The sequence below is a fragment of the Mastomys coucha genome, unplaced genomic scaffold (genome assembly GCF_008632895.1).
Source record: "Mastomys coucha isolate ucsf_1 unplaced genomic scaffold, UCSF_Mcou_1 pScaffold5, whole genome shotgun sequence".
In the NCBI taxonomy this organism is placed as follows: Eukaryota; Metazoa; Chordata; class Mammalia; order Rodentia; family Muridae; genus Mastomys; species Mastomys coucha.
In genome coordinates this window covers 30,612,833-30,626,811 of record NW_022196911.1, presented here as the reverse complement: position 1 = coordinate 30,626,811, position 13,979 = coordinate 30,612,833, and the positions used below count along the sequence as shown (strand labels likewise).

The 13,979-nt window shown below is 47.3% G+C and overlaps 1 protein-coding gene across 1 annotated transcript in view; it reads right to left on the bottom strand.

Moving 5' to 3' along the window:
- Slit3 (slit guidance ligand 3) overlaps positions 1–13,979 on the bottom strand; it is a 600,224-nt gene that overhangs the window by 433,202 nt on the left and 153,043 nt on the right. The gene's annotated exons all lie outside the window — the stretch shown is intronic.

Sequence of the window (13,979 nt, the reverse complement as noted above, 5' to 3'; positions counted from 1 at the left end):
GCCAATTACCTTGATGTCCTCTTTGGATGTTTATGGCTAAGGCTGCAGAGGCTCTTAGACTCTCTGGTCTTTCTTTCCCAAGTAAAACTGGTAGATTCTTCCCAGGAAAACACAGGCTATTCTATGATTGTGTACGGCCCGATAGGAACCCACTGGATGCAGGAAGAAAGAAAGCAGGAAGGGGGGCATGCAGGAGGCAGTGCTGGTAGCTCCTGGCATCTTGCCACCTTTGCTATCACTACAAGACTCCTCTGCAAGGTTACTGCAGGAGGACACCACAGACCGCTCCTCTCCCCAGGGGGTATTTACTCAGAAGCCACAGAAGCATGTGGCAAGTCTTAGATAAGGCATGTAGCTTTCTGCCATCATGGAGACTTTGAAATCCCAGGTGTAACGTTTACGACAGAGGCCACCCACCACCTGAGACTTCAGGGATGAAAAAGGGAGGAGTGAGGGGATAGCAGCTAGTGGAGCGCAGGACAGTGCGAGGCTTTTTTCCATGGCTCAAAGTCGCTTCTGGGAGGAAAGAGGGTTTGAAGAGTTGGTGCTGGATGAACAAAACTCATAGATAGTAGGAATTAGGTGGTCCAGTGGCATCTCCAGCCATGGCCCAAAGGGTTCATTGATATTAATATATTTATTCTCTCTCATCTGTCTGTCTGTCTGTCTATCTGTCTTTGTTTCTCTCTTTCTCTCTCTACACAATAGTGTTTCCCCTCTGCCTCCAAATCAAGAATAATACCCTTTGGATTTAGCCTTCCCCGGCAACAGGACATGACCCCTACCCCATCTCCTGTGCCATCTCCATGCTCTGTGCACACCTGTGCCCATAGAGAGTCTGAAAACAGTCCTTCTGTTGCTCTTGATCACACTCTTTATTGTTCCCTGCTCTTACCTCCCTTCTTGGTCAGAATCTGTCCCATTCTTCATGCCCCCTGCTCCAGCAAGCCTCCCCTGCTCCTGGGGGACCAGCTCACTGTGTCCCTGCAGCAGCTCTAGGTACCACAATCATATCCCCCCTCCTCTGAATTACGGAAATGAATATGGACGATGTCCTGCCTGCTACCCTGACTTATTCCTGCCTCCACCTACTGCCCTCATTGGAAACGGCTCAGCCCCAGCATCAAGGACCTTGAAAAGAGACTTTACCGAACGAATTCAGGTCATGAGTGTGCATTATTCTGCCATGGGTTCCCATCCGTTGCATATTTGCTGTGAATACAAACTAAACTGTAACTGGTTACTTTATTTAAACCCGCCATGGAGCCTTCTCTTTTAATAAAGCAGAATCCGTTAAGGATTATAAACAAACAGTGTTTTATGAACTAAGACTGCAGTGCACTAGTCACTCAAGGGCAAAAACTGGGCTCTGGGCGGCTGCACCAGCTATAAATAAAGATAAGGCCCTGCCAGGCAGGGGCCTGGGTAGAGTAATTGCTGGCTCCATAATCAGTCTCTCCCCTCCTCCTGCAGGGCCACAAATCACAGTGGTGTTGGGTCACTGCCCACTGGATTCGGCCCCGAGACAGAGAGATAGGGAAGCGGTTCATTAGCGCCAAGACTGAGTGTCTAGGCTCTAGAGGAAAGTAAGGTAGGCACCCACCCTTCATTGTGTGCACGTCTCATGTGGCTGCCGGAGGGTCAACAGCGTGGAGCCTTGAGAAGGGAGTTCTCCCAGTGTCCACATCCGTCCCCCTCCCCATCCCCCACAAATCAACTACCTTTGCTCTCCTAACGCTGCCCTCACCTCTTGTCCTGCTACTGGGGCTGCCTGGCATTCCAGCTCAGACCTGGGGCACATCAGTTGACTCCAGAAACGGAAGCATGGCCTAAGCAGAATCACCGGGAGTTCCCAATGGGGGCATTCACTTTGCAGCTAGAAGCGCTGCAGCTTCCTAAGGTGGTTGGGGATGAAGAATTCATCTTGCAGCTGCCTGGGAACACCTCTCTCACTTTGACACGAAGCCCATCAGGCCCAGGGAAGCAACTGAAGAGATATAGACATTATAAAGAGGAGAAAAGCATGGGCCTAGTTCTGCAGTCCACATTCCTTTGTGAGCCATTTATCCACCTCTTTGTGGTCTTCCGTAATAGCAGGACATCATCAACCACAACATCAGTTCCCAGGCACCAATGAAGTGTCAGTACGATGTTGTGCCACACCCAGCACCAATAATGTGAGATTCCAATGTTTTGTTATGGAGGATATACAGTCTGCATTAGTATATCCTGAGGCTTAAAGAGTTAAGAGCCTCTGGTCGAGCTTATGTGGATAGCAACTTGTTTAGCTACAGTGTAAACTCAGTCTGACACCATGGTCCATGCTCAGACCCACATAATATTACTATAGTATGATCTCCATTTCTGTCTACATCAGCAGTTGAAAGTGTGAGCATGAGTGTGTGTACGAGTGTGAGAGAGAGCTACTTTACAACAGGGAGACTGAAGTAGAAACATGGTAAAAAAAAAATAATAATAATGGGGACTGAAGACAGAAGGCTCAGAGGAGAAAGCCCTACCATCTCAAACTGCCCAGATCAGCACGGTTAACGGCCAAGATCGGATGGTCATTCCCAGAAAAAGCCAAGTGTGTCGAAGGATGTCGGCAAACCTCACATGTGGATCATACACACGCACACGTGTGCATCTCATCTCCACTGGCTTTCCGGGGTGCAGAATATGTCAAGGGATTACCATCTTGATTTTAGGGCTGGACGCCATGAGTCCCACTGCACTGTGGGCTTTCTATCTCACGACATTCCTGCTGCAGCACCCTCACCTCCATTTTCTATTGCTTGGCAGTGTGGCTTGCCACTGATACGGTGCCTGTGTATATGTGCTTCCCTGGGACCACATATTCCCCCTCATTCCAACAGGGGCCCCACAGCAGAGCTTTACTCCTCCCCTCAGTTTGGAGGGCCCATCTAGGGCATCTTCTTTGACCTTTCTGGTATCCCTGATTCCCGCTCTCACAGCCCGGGCACTGTTCCTTCCTGGGAAGTCGAACATTTTGCCACTTCCCACAACTAGCTGAGGCACCCATTTCTTTAGCATCCAGTTCTCTTGACTACAGACTCCTAAAGGTACAGGACATGCTCCTCCACTCAAATTTCATCTCAAGAGGAGTTTAACACCAAGCAGGGGCCACTTTCAGTGAACATTCAGTGAATGCCAGGCGAAGGAATGTGTATCTAGAATGACAGAGAAATACTGTGTGTCCCTAACATGTGGGATCTAGAGGACTGTGGTAGGGTGGTCTCTTTGGAAAGACCTCTCAAGGCCCCAGGTCTCTGGGCTCAATCTTGTCCTTCCCAATGACTTCTATGGCAGAAAGATGACCACTGGCTGAGATCCCCAAACCAAAACCCCATTTTCTGGGCAGAAAGAAATGGGCTCCATCCTACCATGGCAAGCTCATGTGAATCAGAGAAAGAGAAAGCCACAGGGGTAAGATACAGCCTGCCTGAGATGCAGCCTCTTGGCTTCTTTAATCTTCCAGGAAAAGCACCTTTTACATCCATCCCAATTCTGTTTAACTGTGGGCCTCTTGTCCTCACCTTACAATTACCACCTTTTAAAACCAAGTCACAAAATTAATTGTCCCTTAATGAAGCAGGGTGGCAATTAAGGGCAGTGAGCCTTGTGAAGAAGGAGAAACACATCTGTAGGAGGCATACCATCAGGAGCCAGGCTTTGGAGGCATCGTTTTGGTTGTAATTATTTTCCAAGGCTGTGTGACACCTTCTTAGACCTGGCCAGAGCTGCCGGGCTCTGCAGAAAACCATTTTTCCCTCAGAGTTAATTAGAGTCCAATTTGGAGCTTCCTGTCTCCTGGACTGGAGAGGAAGTACAGTTTATTACTGCTCTGTACCCACCAGGTCCACTGAGGACAAGGGCACAACAGACTCTCACCTGGCCAATTCTAGTCTGTGCAGCACAGATGTGCCAATAGGGGACAGATGTGAGAGGCTGAAGAAGTCTAAAGCTGCAGGCAAGACCCCAAGACCCCAACTTAATGAGGTTGTCTGTGTTAAGGAAAGCCCACCTATGTGACTAGGCTTCTAGCAAGGGAGCTCCAATTATATCCTTAGTGTCCGGCCCCATCCATGGGGTACCTTGTCACCTTTTAGCAGAGCTAATGGCTTTAGATGTCCAAGGAGCAAAGGACAATACAATATGGTGATGAAGCATCTTGTTCTCAGATTACTGGTCCCTCTCAGCTTTGAGGCCCTAGAATAATGTCCCTTCCTTTCAGAAACTACAGTGAGAACAATAGATCGTACTTAGCGAATTATCCTAGCAAGGGATGAATCTTTCCATTTTAGAGCACAGAAGAAACAGAGGCACAGAAAGTTGCATTATTTCTCTAAAGACACGGGGTGAGCAACAGAACCAGAACACAAGTCCAGGCCGTCTGCAGAGCATTCGCTCTTGATCATAAATAGATTCCCTCTCCAGCCTCTGTGGATGCTGCCAAATAACAGTGGCACACTGCTTGGGCAAGCATCCTGCTGACTAGTGTCATTTTCTCTCTTTGGAAGGGGGTGCTTTGCCACCCCAGTGGAGCCCACCTGCTCTTAGGATTCCATCAGCTACGGGGCTATGACGCCTCCGCTTCCCCGATTTGGTTTGATGGCGGTGGCTTGAAGTTCAAAGCTGTCTACTATCCAATGGCCACAGTGGTCACCCCTGCCTTCTAGATACCCATCTCTGCTGCCTACCTGCTCAGAGCATCCTCTGGCTCCTCACCTGCGCTGCCATTGCATAACTCAGCCCCCAAAGCAGTTCTGTTCTTCCTCGTGACTGTTCACTTTGTTTTCTGATCCAAGGTCTCTCACTGGGATCTGGGGTTCACCTAGGCTAGACTGCCTGGCCAGCGAACCCCATTAATTCTCCTGTCTTCGCCTCACCAGTAGTGGAATTACAAGCATGCACAACCACACCCTACTTACAAGCATGAGGACCAAACTGTCATCCCAGGAACTTTTCTTTTCTTTTCTTTTCTTTTTTCTTCCTTTGGTTTATTGAGACAAGGTTTCTCTGTTTAATAGCTCTGGCTGTCCTGAAACTCACTTTGTAGACCAGGTTGTGCTGGAACTCAGAGTTCTACCTGCCTCTGTCTCCTGAGTGCTGGGATTAAAGGCATGCGCCTTTTAAAATGACCTTTCTCATATTGTAGAATCTTGGCACTGTCATTTAGTAGCTGGTGACCTTGGATGAGTGGGTTAGCTTCTTTGACTTTAGCCTCCTGGTCTGTGAAATAGACATGGCCGTCTTTTCTTTGGAGAGCCACTTCCAAGCCAACATAGAAGACTACTGGGCTCAGCGCCTGACTTAGAGGACTTGTTCCACAAAAGCCAACTGTCATCATCACCTGCCACAGTGAGGCTCTGCAGAAGCCAGCTATGCCATGTATTTATGAACTTCATCTCAGATGACCTGGTCAGGGCCATATTAAAGGCAAAATATACCTGGGAGGAGAAAGGTAGGCCTCTCACCAGACACGCTCTAAGCACCCTGCATGGAAGGCTGGCTGAGGGTTTGGTATGTAGCAGGCTTGTGACAAGCAAAGAGCTACTGCCTAAGTAGACATTTGATAACAATTTGCACACTGTGTGGTGTTACCACAGCCAGGCAGCTTTATTAATGGCTTAGTATTACTAACACTGACTTCAAACATTGTAGGAGTACCTGGCCCCTTCACCTCTCTAAGGTAGCTTTAGCAACGCTAGGCTGAGAGCTGACCCTCCTGCTATTAGAAAGAGAGAGTCTTGTGTAACCTGCCCCTAGTGTTCAGTGTCCCTGGCCCTCGGATTTCTAAGAACTGGAGTCTCTCTCCTTTATTACACCGTATACCCACTGTTGTGAAAGTAGAGTGGAATGTCTTTCCCTTGCCCCATCCCCTTTCTAACTTCTGCAGGGCTGGCACTTCTAAAGCTAAAAGGAAGTGCCCCGTGCTTCTTGGAGAAAGAGTCTCCATAAATACAGCCCTGTTTAGATCAGCAGGTCAAGGGAGCACAGCAGCTTAAGAAGCACCTTGGCTCCCAGCGACACTCCCCTTCCACACAGTTCCAAGTAGGGAGGATTCGAGGCTCTCTGGGATCACTATTGTTCATGTTCAGGGTCAGAACTGTTCAGGCCTGTTTTGTTGCTGAAAAACCCTAGTGGATTCTAGAAAACCGGAGCCAGCTCCCGGAGCAGAGCTCAAGTCGTATTTAACCAATTTAACTTTGCAAAATGCTCCAGCTCCGCAGCACATGCTTAGGCCGCTGCTCAGCGCTTCTCTTTAAAAGGCCGGAGAGGAAATAAAAATGAATGATGACAAAATGTCCACATGGGTAGAAAAACAGAATAGCCTGAAAGCTCCGGGGCAGGAACTGACACAATTTAATTAACTATTTGGAATAAACATGCTTGGCGCTGCAAGGGGGGACCTTTTGTTTGCTCTCACAAAATAATGCACTTAATAAGCTGGAGATGAAACCTTCTAGAGATTAATTAAATGCAATACCTTGGTTTGAAATGTTAGGAGTGGACGAAGCATTTGCCTTGCACATTTGTTTGGAAGATGTTGTCATCTCACATACATAGTCCCCGACCTTGGTTAAGTGTGGTATGAAAATCGTTCCTAATTGTGATTTGGCATTGATGCTCTCTATAAAATGCGTATTTGTGAAATAGCCTAATGAATGTTTAACAAGGAGTCGCAGTGGATAAAATTTAAAGCGTGGCAGCGGTAGAACTGACATATTTAATTATAACCTGGAAGTCGGAAGCTGTTCTCTAAGAAGTAATGGCGTGTGTGACTGGCAATTTCATGTAAAAAAAAAAAATCAAAATAATCACAACATCTGCCATTTGTTGAAAAACCATTATATCTGGACCTGCTGCTCAGTGCACATCAAACCCTCCCAGAAGCCCAGCAGAGGACTAGCGCCAGTCTCCTCCCACAGTGGAGAAAACTGAGTCAGAGAGGTAACTTGTCAGAAGGGATGGCGGTGGCCTGGGGAAGCTGGCCTGGAAGGCAGACCTTTCTCACTGTAAAGTTCCTGACTCCCAGCTGCCCATCACAGAAGAAACACAGCTGGGGCAGTTCTAATCACATGCTAATTGCATGATACATTAAGAGGAAATGATACTAGCAAATTTTATTTGATTGCTTATAGAAAGGCATTCTGTAGGCAGTGATTGTTTGAGGGGCAAAACAATTGTACATGTTCTTTTTAGACAAAAGCATCCAGTCTGACCTTATGCAAGAATACACCATGGGATTTCATCTTCCTGAGCTAAGTCTCCATGATTAATTCCAGCTCCTAAATTCCGTCCCTGTTGTCTGCATGATCCGAACTGCACTCAGGCTCTTGGCCTCTGTGAGTCCTGCAATTATTGGCTTGGGATGGCTCAAATCTGTCACCAAGAGACACAGACCCCAGAGACCCCTGTGCACCCTCTAGTGGCTATCAAGGAAGTGAGGTGCTGAAAGGGGCGACCGAGAACCTCCTTTTGTGGGTGACTCTCATAGTCATGCCAGAGTGACAAGGTCTGATGTCAAAAGACAGGAGAGATCAAGAGCACAGATTATGGAAACCAGCTTTTCAAATCTGTTTATATGACAGTGTCAGGAACTAGGGCAGTCTTGGGGAAATGTCCTTAACAAACCAATTCCAGCCCATTCTTCCCTGTAGAGCCAGGAGTGATCAAAGATAGGCAGCCCCGACTCACCAAGAATCTGAGCTGTAGGCATGAAAGATGTGGTCCAGCACTGACTAGCTCCAGCCTGCTGGATGACCTCACTTTGGCTGGTGCCTCGACTTAAACATTAGAGGCTGTGCTAAGTGCTGTAACCACGCACCAAGTTTCATCCCAATTCATCCCAGATAAAGAAGCTTCAAGCAGATGAAGAAGCTCTAAGTGATAACGTAGCTTGCCCCAGGTTACTCAGTCAGCTCAGTGGCAAATTAAACTCTTTGCTGTGCAACATCTGCCCATGTGTAACTATGTACAGATGTTCAAAGACGAGGGGTATGAGAGTCACAAACACACAAATTGTTGCTTTTGACTCCAGGAAGATTTCTGCAAATTAGCCAGTTTTTTTTTTTTTCTCCTTCTGACTTTCGAACCACCCCCTTCCCATATCCAGAACCTCAGAGTTAATTACTATTCCAGACACTCCGAAGCAGAGATAAACATCAGAGTTCCCCTCCTTTCGAGCCTGCCATTATGATCTGGTCCAGGCTTGGCCCACAAATAGCTAATGAGGTTAAATATAAAATAAGATAAGGGTAAAGCTGTGAGGCTGTGCAGGTTCTCAGAGACAAGCAGATGACACTTGGGTCTAAACAGAGTTCTAAATAAGGAAAAGAAAATGGTCTCAGCCCCAAAAGGGAGACAAGCAATAGTTCCCCAACCAGCTGCATGCGTGTTCCCCACCCTATTGCCTTACAGAGGGATGACTGGAACTGGAATGGAATATCATTGTCCCTCCTAAGCATTCCAGCTCCCCTTTGTAGAACCATGGGGTTCAGAAGAGAAAGGGCTGACTTAGCAGTCAGGTAGCCTGTCCCAGTTCTGGGTCAATACTAAAGCCCCGTGACCTTGAAGAAAAGCTCCTATCTGTAGCATCGGTCCCATTACCATCTACAAACGGTGAAGAGCATCTAGCACTGGCTCAGTGATTTAGAGGACTACTTTACATGTAGCTTTGGGAACCAGGGAATGGAATGTATGCCCCAGGTGCTGGAAACATCAACTGAAATGAACTCCTCAGCCATCTAGAGAGAACAAAACTCAACCTTTTCCTGTCCCCCCAGGAGAGATTCCTAAGCTCTCTGCAGCTGGATGTCTGGATCAGAGCGATCCAGAGCAGGAAAACACCCTCCCACAACACCAAAACTCTGGGCTTGGAAGCCAGGTGGCAGGTCAGGAATAGATCGGGGAGCGAGGGAGAGAGGCCAAGTGTGAATGAAGGATGCTGGGGTCAATGCTCAGACAGAAGCAGCAATCACTCCTCGACTTCCACTAAGAAAGGCTCTACTCCTGGCTTTCTTGCTGTATAGTCATTAACCGCATCATTTGCAGTCTATCACAGCCTGGAGTGTGCTTCCCCCAAGCCTCTGTGGTTCCCCTTTCTCTGGGAACAACCCACAAGTCTCTCTTCCCAGCCATCCCTGAACTTCAGAGCACTGTGAGAACAGGGTTCTGATGGCCTAGTTCCCTCAGGGGCACTATCACAGAGAGCTAACTGTTTTCACAACCAGCCTATAGTAAAAGCTTGAACTGAAGGAAAATGGATACCAGGACAACCTTCCAGACAGCCCGAATGATCTGTGAAAGGTCAGTGCCCAGGATCTGATCACCTTGTCAGCACTGGCTACCCACTCACCTGGCATCTGTGTCACTTCCTTGGGAACTTTATTTAGTCAGATGTCAGGGCCATCTGCTACTCACTTCCCAGGGTCTTGAGCAGAGCAAGACAGGGCTCCGGTAAAGACCTGGGGCTGTTCTTCCAGGTGTCTGGTGGGATGTTCTGCCAACCACAGTGTGAGCAGTGCTCAAGAGAGGGCTGATGGGACAAAGTGGTTAATGGGACACTCTGTAGGCACCTAGCTCTGAACTCCAATCATGCCCCTGCCTCATATAAGCCTAGCGACCTTGTTCCATCCTTCTGTGACTCAGTTTCCTTGTCACAGAATAGCGATTCTGAGAGCAGACACTCTGAGAAGTTCTGCTTTTGCTTTTGAGACAGGATCATAGGCCGCAGCCCTCGCTAGCTTGGTATGTACCATGTAGGTTAGGCTGCCTCAGATTCATGTCAATCTTCCTGCCTCAGAGTTCTAAGGTCTGGGATTACATGCATATACCACTTCACCCAGCTCCCAAGATGGTGTCTGAAGAGCAATGGAGAAACTTAGAGCATGTGTCAAACTTAGGGGAGGATGGGATCCCCGTCCTGGAGGTGGCTGCCATTGTTTGTCGCGGCCGCAGGTCTGCCTTGACCATGCAAGCCAAGGGAGGCGGAGAGCTTATGGTAGAAAGAAGCCCATGTTGAACTCAGGCGACTTCTGCTCCGATGCCTGCTTATACATTGCAACTGTGTAAAGTCATCACTCAAAAGAAAAGTTATATCAACAGATGCAAAAGCTTCCTTCCTCATGGCTCAGAGAGCAAATGGCTGGTGAGTGTGAGGGAAACGCTCTGACTGGCGGTGTATGCAATTACTTCACCTATGTGCACCATAGCAAGGTGAAGATCAAAACACTTAAAAAAAGGAAGGGAGAAAGGAGGGAGGGAGGGAGGGAAGGAAGAAGAAAAAAAGATAGACTGGTTTATGAATGGGACTTGACTTTTGTGAGTGGTGTCTGTTGAAGACATAATGTAGGGCCTGTTCTCTGGATACAGCTCTTGGGGATGACATCATTGGGGGCGGGCGATTTTGACTATATAGTCAAGTATATAGCTTTTTGTCTTACATGGTATATTCACAAACATAAAATATTATCATTTCTTCCTCTGATATTGTGAGTGTCTAAGTCTTGGGTTTCATGGAGGGAGTGGAAGGGGCCACAGTTGCCTCCATCCTTCGCAGGTCATGTTCTCAAAAAATAGAAGGATGCTCCCACCAGCCCCAGAGAGAGGATCCAAGGGGGACCACTCCCACATTAGCATGGGTTTGCTATGAACCACTCGAGGCCACGGTCTCAGGACAGATGGCGATGGCACCGTGGCTTGTTCAGATTAAAAGCATTCCAAAAATACCTGTGGAAGACCAGGGCCATCTCTGCTCTGACTTCAACCCAGCTCTACTTCCTGGGGCTTGTACGGAAAAGATGTCACTCCTGCTGACAAAGGTCAGGTCAAAGCTCACAGGGAGATGATGACAAGTGACTTCAAAGCAGGGTCTCTGCTCACCCCTCATTTCATTTGGGTCCCAGAGGAGGGTAAGCAACATTTTAACCCCATTTCTCTGCTACTCTGACTTGGAACTCTGGCAAATGTTGACTAAAAGTTTTTGACAAAGTAACTGTGATTTTTCTTTCCCAGAATAATTCCTACAGACCTCAAACCAATATCTGACTTTGAGCCTTTCTGAAGCTACGGAATTTAATTGTATAGCTGACATGTCCTTGTGTACAGTGTCCATGGTCTTGAAAATATTATAGCTCATACATAATGTGTGGCAGCAAACTGTGCTTTACGGTTGTGAATACTGTGGTGGTTATCATAAAAGCCAAGTCTAACATTTTTCTACCTTCACTAACAGAATGCCACATACTCTTTGGACACCCGACTTTATGTTTTAATACCCAGGCCTAAGTTTTCTTTTTGAGCCTAGAACATGTTGGGTGCCAGGAGCAGGCAGCTTGCAGACTGCTTTGGGGGGGGCGCTCATCCTGCATCAACTTGAGTTGACTATGCCTAGGCCAAGAGGATGATGGGAGCTCTCTCTCTTGCTCGGCTTCCCCATTAGCAACAGTGTTCTGATGCTGGACTACATTTCGCTGGAAATGGAAGCTGCCTTTTTGAGCAGCCACAAAGAAATCCTCTAAGAATCAGCTGTTAGGTGACAAGAGTAAAGGCAGTCACCAGGCTCCCCTCTCAGCAACTGATTAAAGAAATGACAACAGGCACAGGCAGTTGCAGTTTTCGGTAGCTAGCATCCATGGTATTTGAGAGAGCAACCCTGCGGTCTTTGAGACAGATAAAGGTCCATTTACCAAGCACATCCACACATTGCTTCCACAAGAGGATAATGTGTTCACGTCAACACAGTCAGCTTTCAGAAGTTACATTCCAACTCAAACAAAGCACGGCTGTTCCCACCACTGTCAAACACCACGGTGTCTGCAACTGATAGCAATCAGAGCCTTTCTCTGGATGGAGTCACGTTCTCATAATGCAGTAGTGCAAAGACACCAATAATTTGGATCTAAAACAAACTGACTGGTATATCTAATGCTCCACGGGCTGGTAAACACACATACCTCAGTCCCAGGTAACATCAACTCGCTCCGTGCAAACAATCCCTAAATGGGCAGAGGTCCCTGTGCTAATGTGCAGGGGGCTGGGATAAATGCCGGAAAAGTGAATTACATTAATCTAGTGCATCTTCCATGACTGCTATGAGTGTGCACCTCTAGGAAGCCATGGCTATTTGGCTTTTGGTGCAGAAAGCTCAAGATAGCATTCTAAGACCCCCTCCTTTTAAAATAAGCTTTGTGGGGCATGGAGTCTTAGGCAGTGACAGACACCAAGCTGCTTTCCTGAAATTCAAAGTAGCTACAGTGGGAACAGGAGGTGCCATAGCTTGGTTCAAAGGGGTTGTGAAATGGTCAACCTTGTCCACAGATATGTTTCCCATTGGATGTCCCTTAAAGATACTATGTTCCTGAGCCAGTGGATACAGGCTCTGGTAAGTCTTTAAAACACTACAGACCCACAAATAACACAGCACTGTAAAGATTCTTAGATATTCCCCCAAAGAAGCTCAATTACTTATTCTAGCTTTGCATTTCTCATGCATCTTTAACCACAGAACCTTACTAATTTATTAGCCCATAGAAGCTTCAGGAAGCTCAGTAGAGAAATGTCAGGCTCAATATTACAAGCTGTCCAGGTCATTCTTCTGATGGTTAAAGGAAAACCAATGCCTGCCATTACCTCTTATTTCTCTCACAAATCAATAGGATGATAAAGGGAAACCTCTGAAAACATAAACATCTTCTAAAATAGATAGAGAGCCCACAGAAGGCCACAGTGAGCCAGCAGGCATAGTGTGCGCGTGTGCACGTGCGCGCGTGCGCAAACACACACACACACACACACACAGAGAGAGAAAGAAAGAGAGAGAGAGAGCCCATCTACTGACCCTTACTATTCCCCTCCCCAATAGCTACACAACATTATCTTATCCTACTCATAACATTTCTAGCCCATATATATGGTCCTGAAATCTTCAGGAGAAAAGAATTCCCTGATTATGGTGGTGGAAGGTGATCTATCCCAGCCTTCCACTCTGTTGTGGACTGCTTGCCTCCATTTGTAGTAACTTTCATCAACAGTGTGAGAGCGAGCATCACTCCACTAGTGATGGTATACCGAATGTCAAGTTTCAGTAGACTCATAAACAACACTCAGTAGGTTGACTTAAATAATGCAAAGTGTCTAGGGTCTCATCCATCTTGCTAGAGCCACTAAGGTGCCCGGTGACATGCTGGAAAACCCATCGTGGACAACTTTCTTTCCCAGGCAGGTAATAGAGATTTTTTAGCTTAACCATTTTACCAAGTTCCAGTTAAAGTCCTGGGATTACATGAAACAAGCATCAGAAGTCTGACAGGAGAGAGAAGAAGGCAAGCTGACTTGGGCGTGGGACCTGGGGAGAGGCATGGTAGTTTCTTGGCCTCCTTTCTGTATCAAATCCTCTAGAGGAGAGATGAAAAAAAACTAGCAATCTGCAGATGCAACAGGCATGAACGGAAGCCCGAGAGAAGTTTGTAGCTGCTATTAAAAGAGTTGGGAAAGAGGCAGCCCTAGTAAACAAATAAGTTCTGGCAATACACACTCCACTCTTGGCACACTACAAGAATACACATGACTACAATTTTATCAAAACAGAGTGAATCAGGAGCCCAGACTTCTACCCTTACCTGCCTGTGAGAAGGTGCATAGGCCCCCAGTGAGTCAAAACCACAGAAGGCCAGGTTGGGGGAGAGGACTTAGTCCTGCTAGGCAGTAACAGAATCTCCCCACACCAGATGTCATGAAGACCTCATAGGCAGCTTAGTGTGAGTGGTGTCCCTATGAGGTGTTTCCCTCCCAGCAGCATCGCCTTTCGGGTGAGTCAGGAAGATGGAAGGCGCAACTCAACAGTGAAGGAGTTTCCTCCTTCCTGAAGAGGCTGTGTGGGAAGTGAAAGAGCCATCACCTGCTAGGCAATACACACCTGCTAGGCAATACCCAGTAGAGAGCTGAAATCCCCA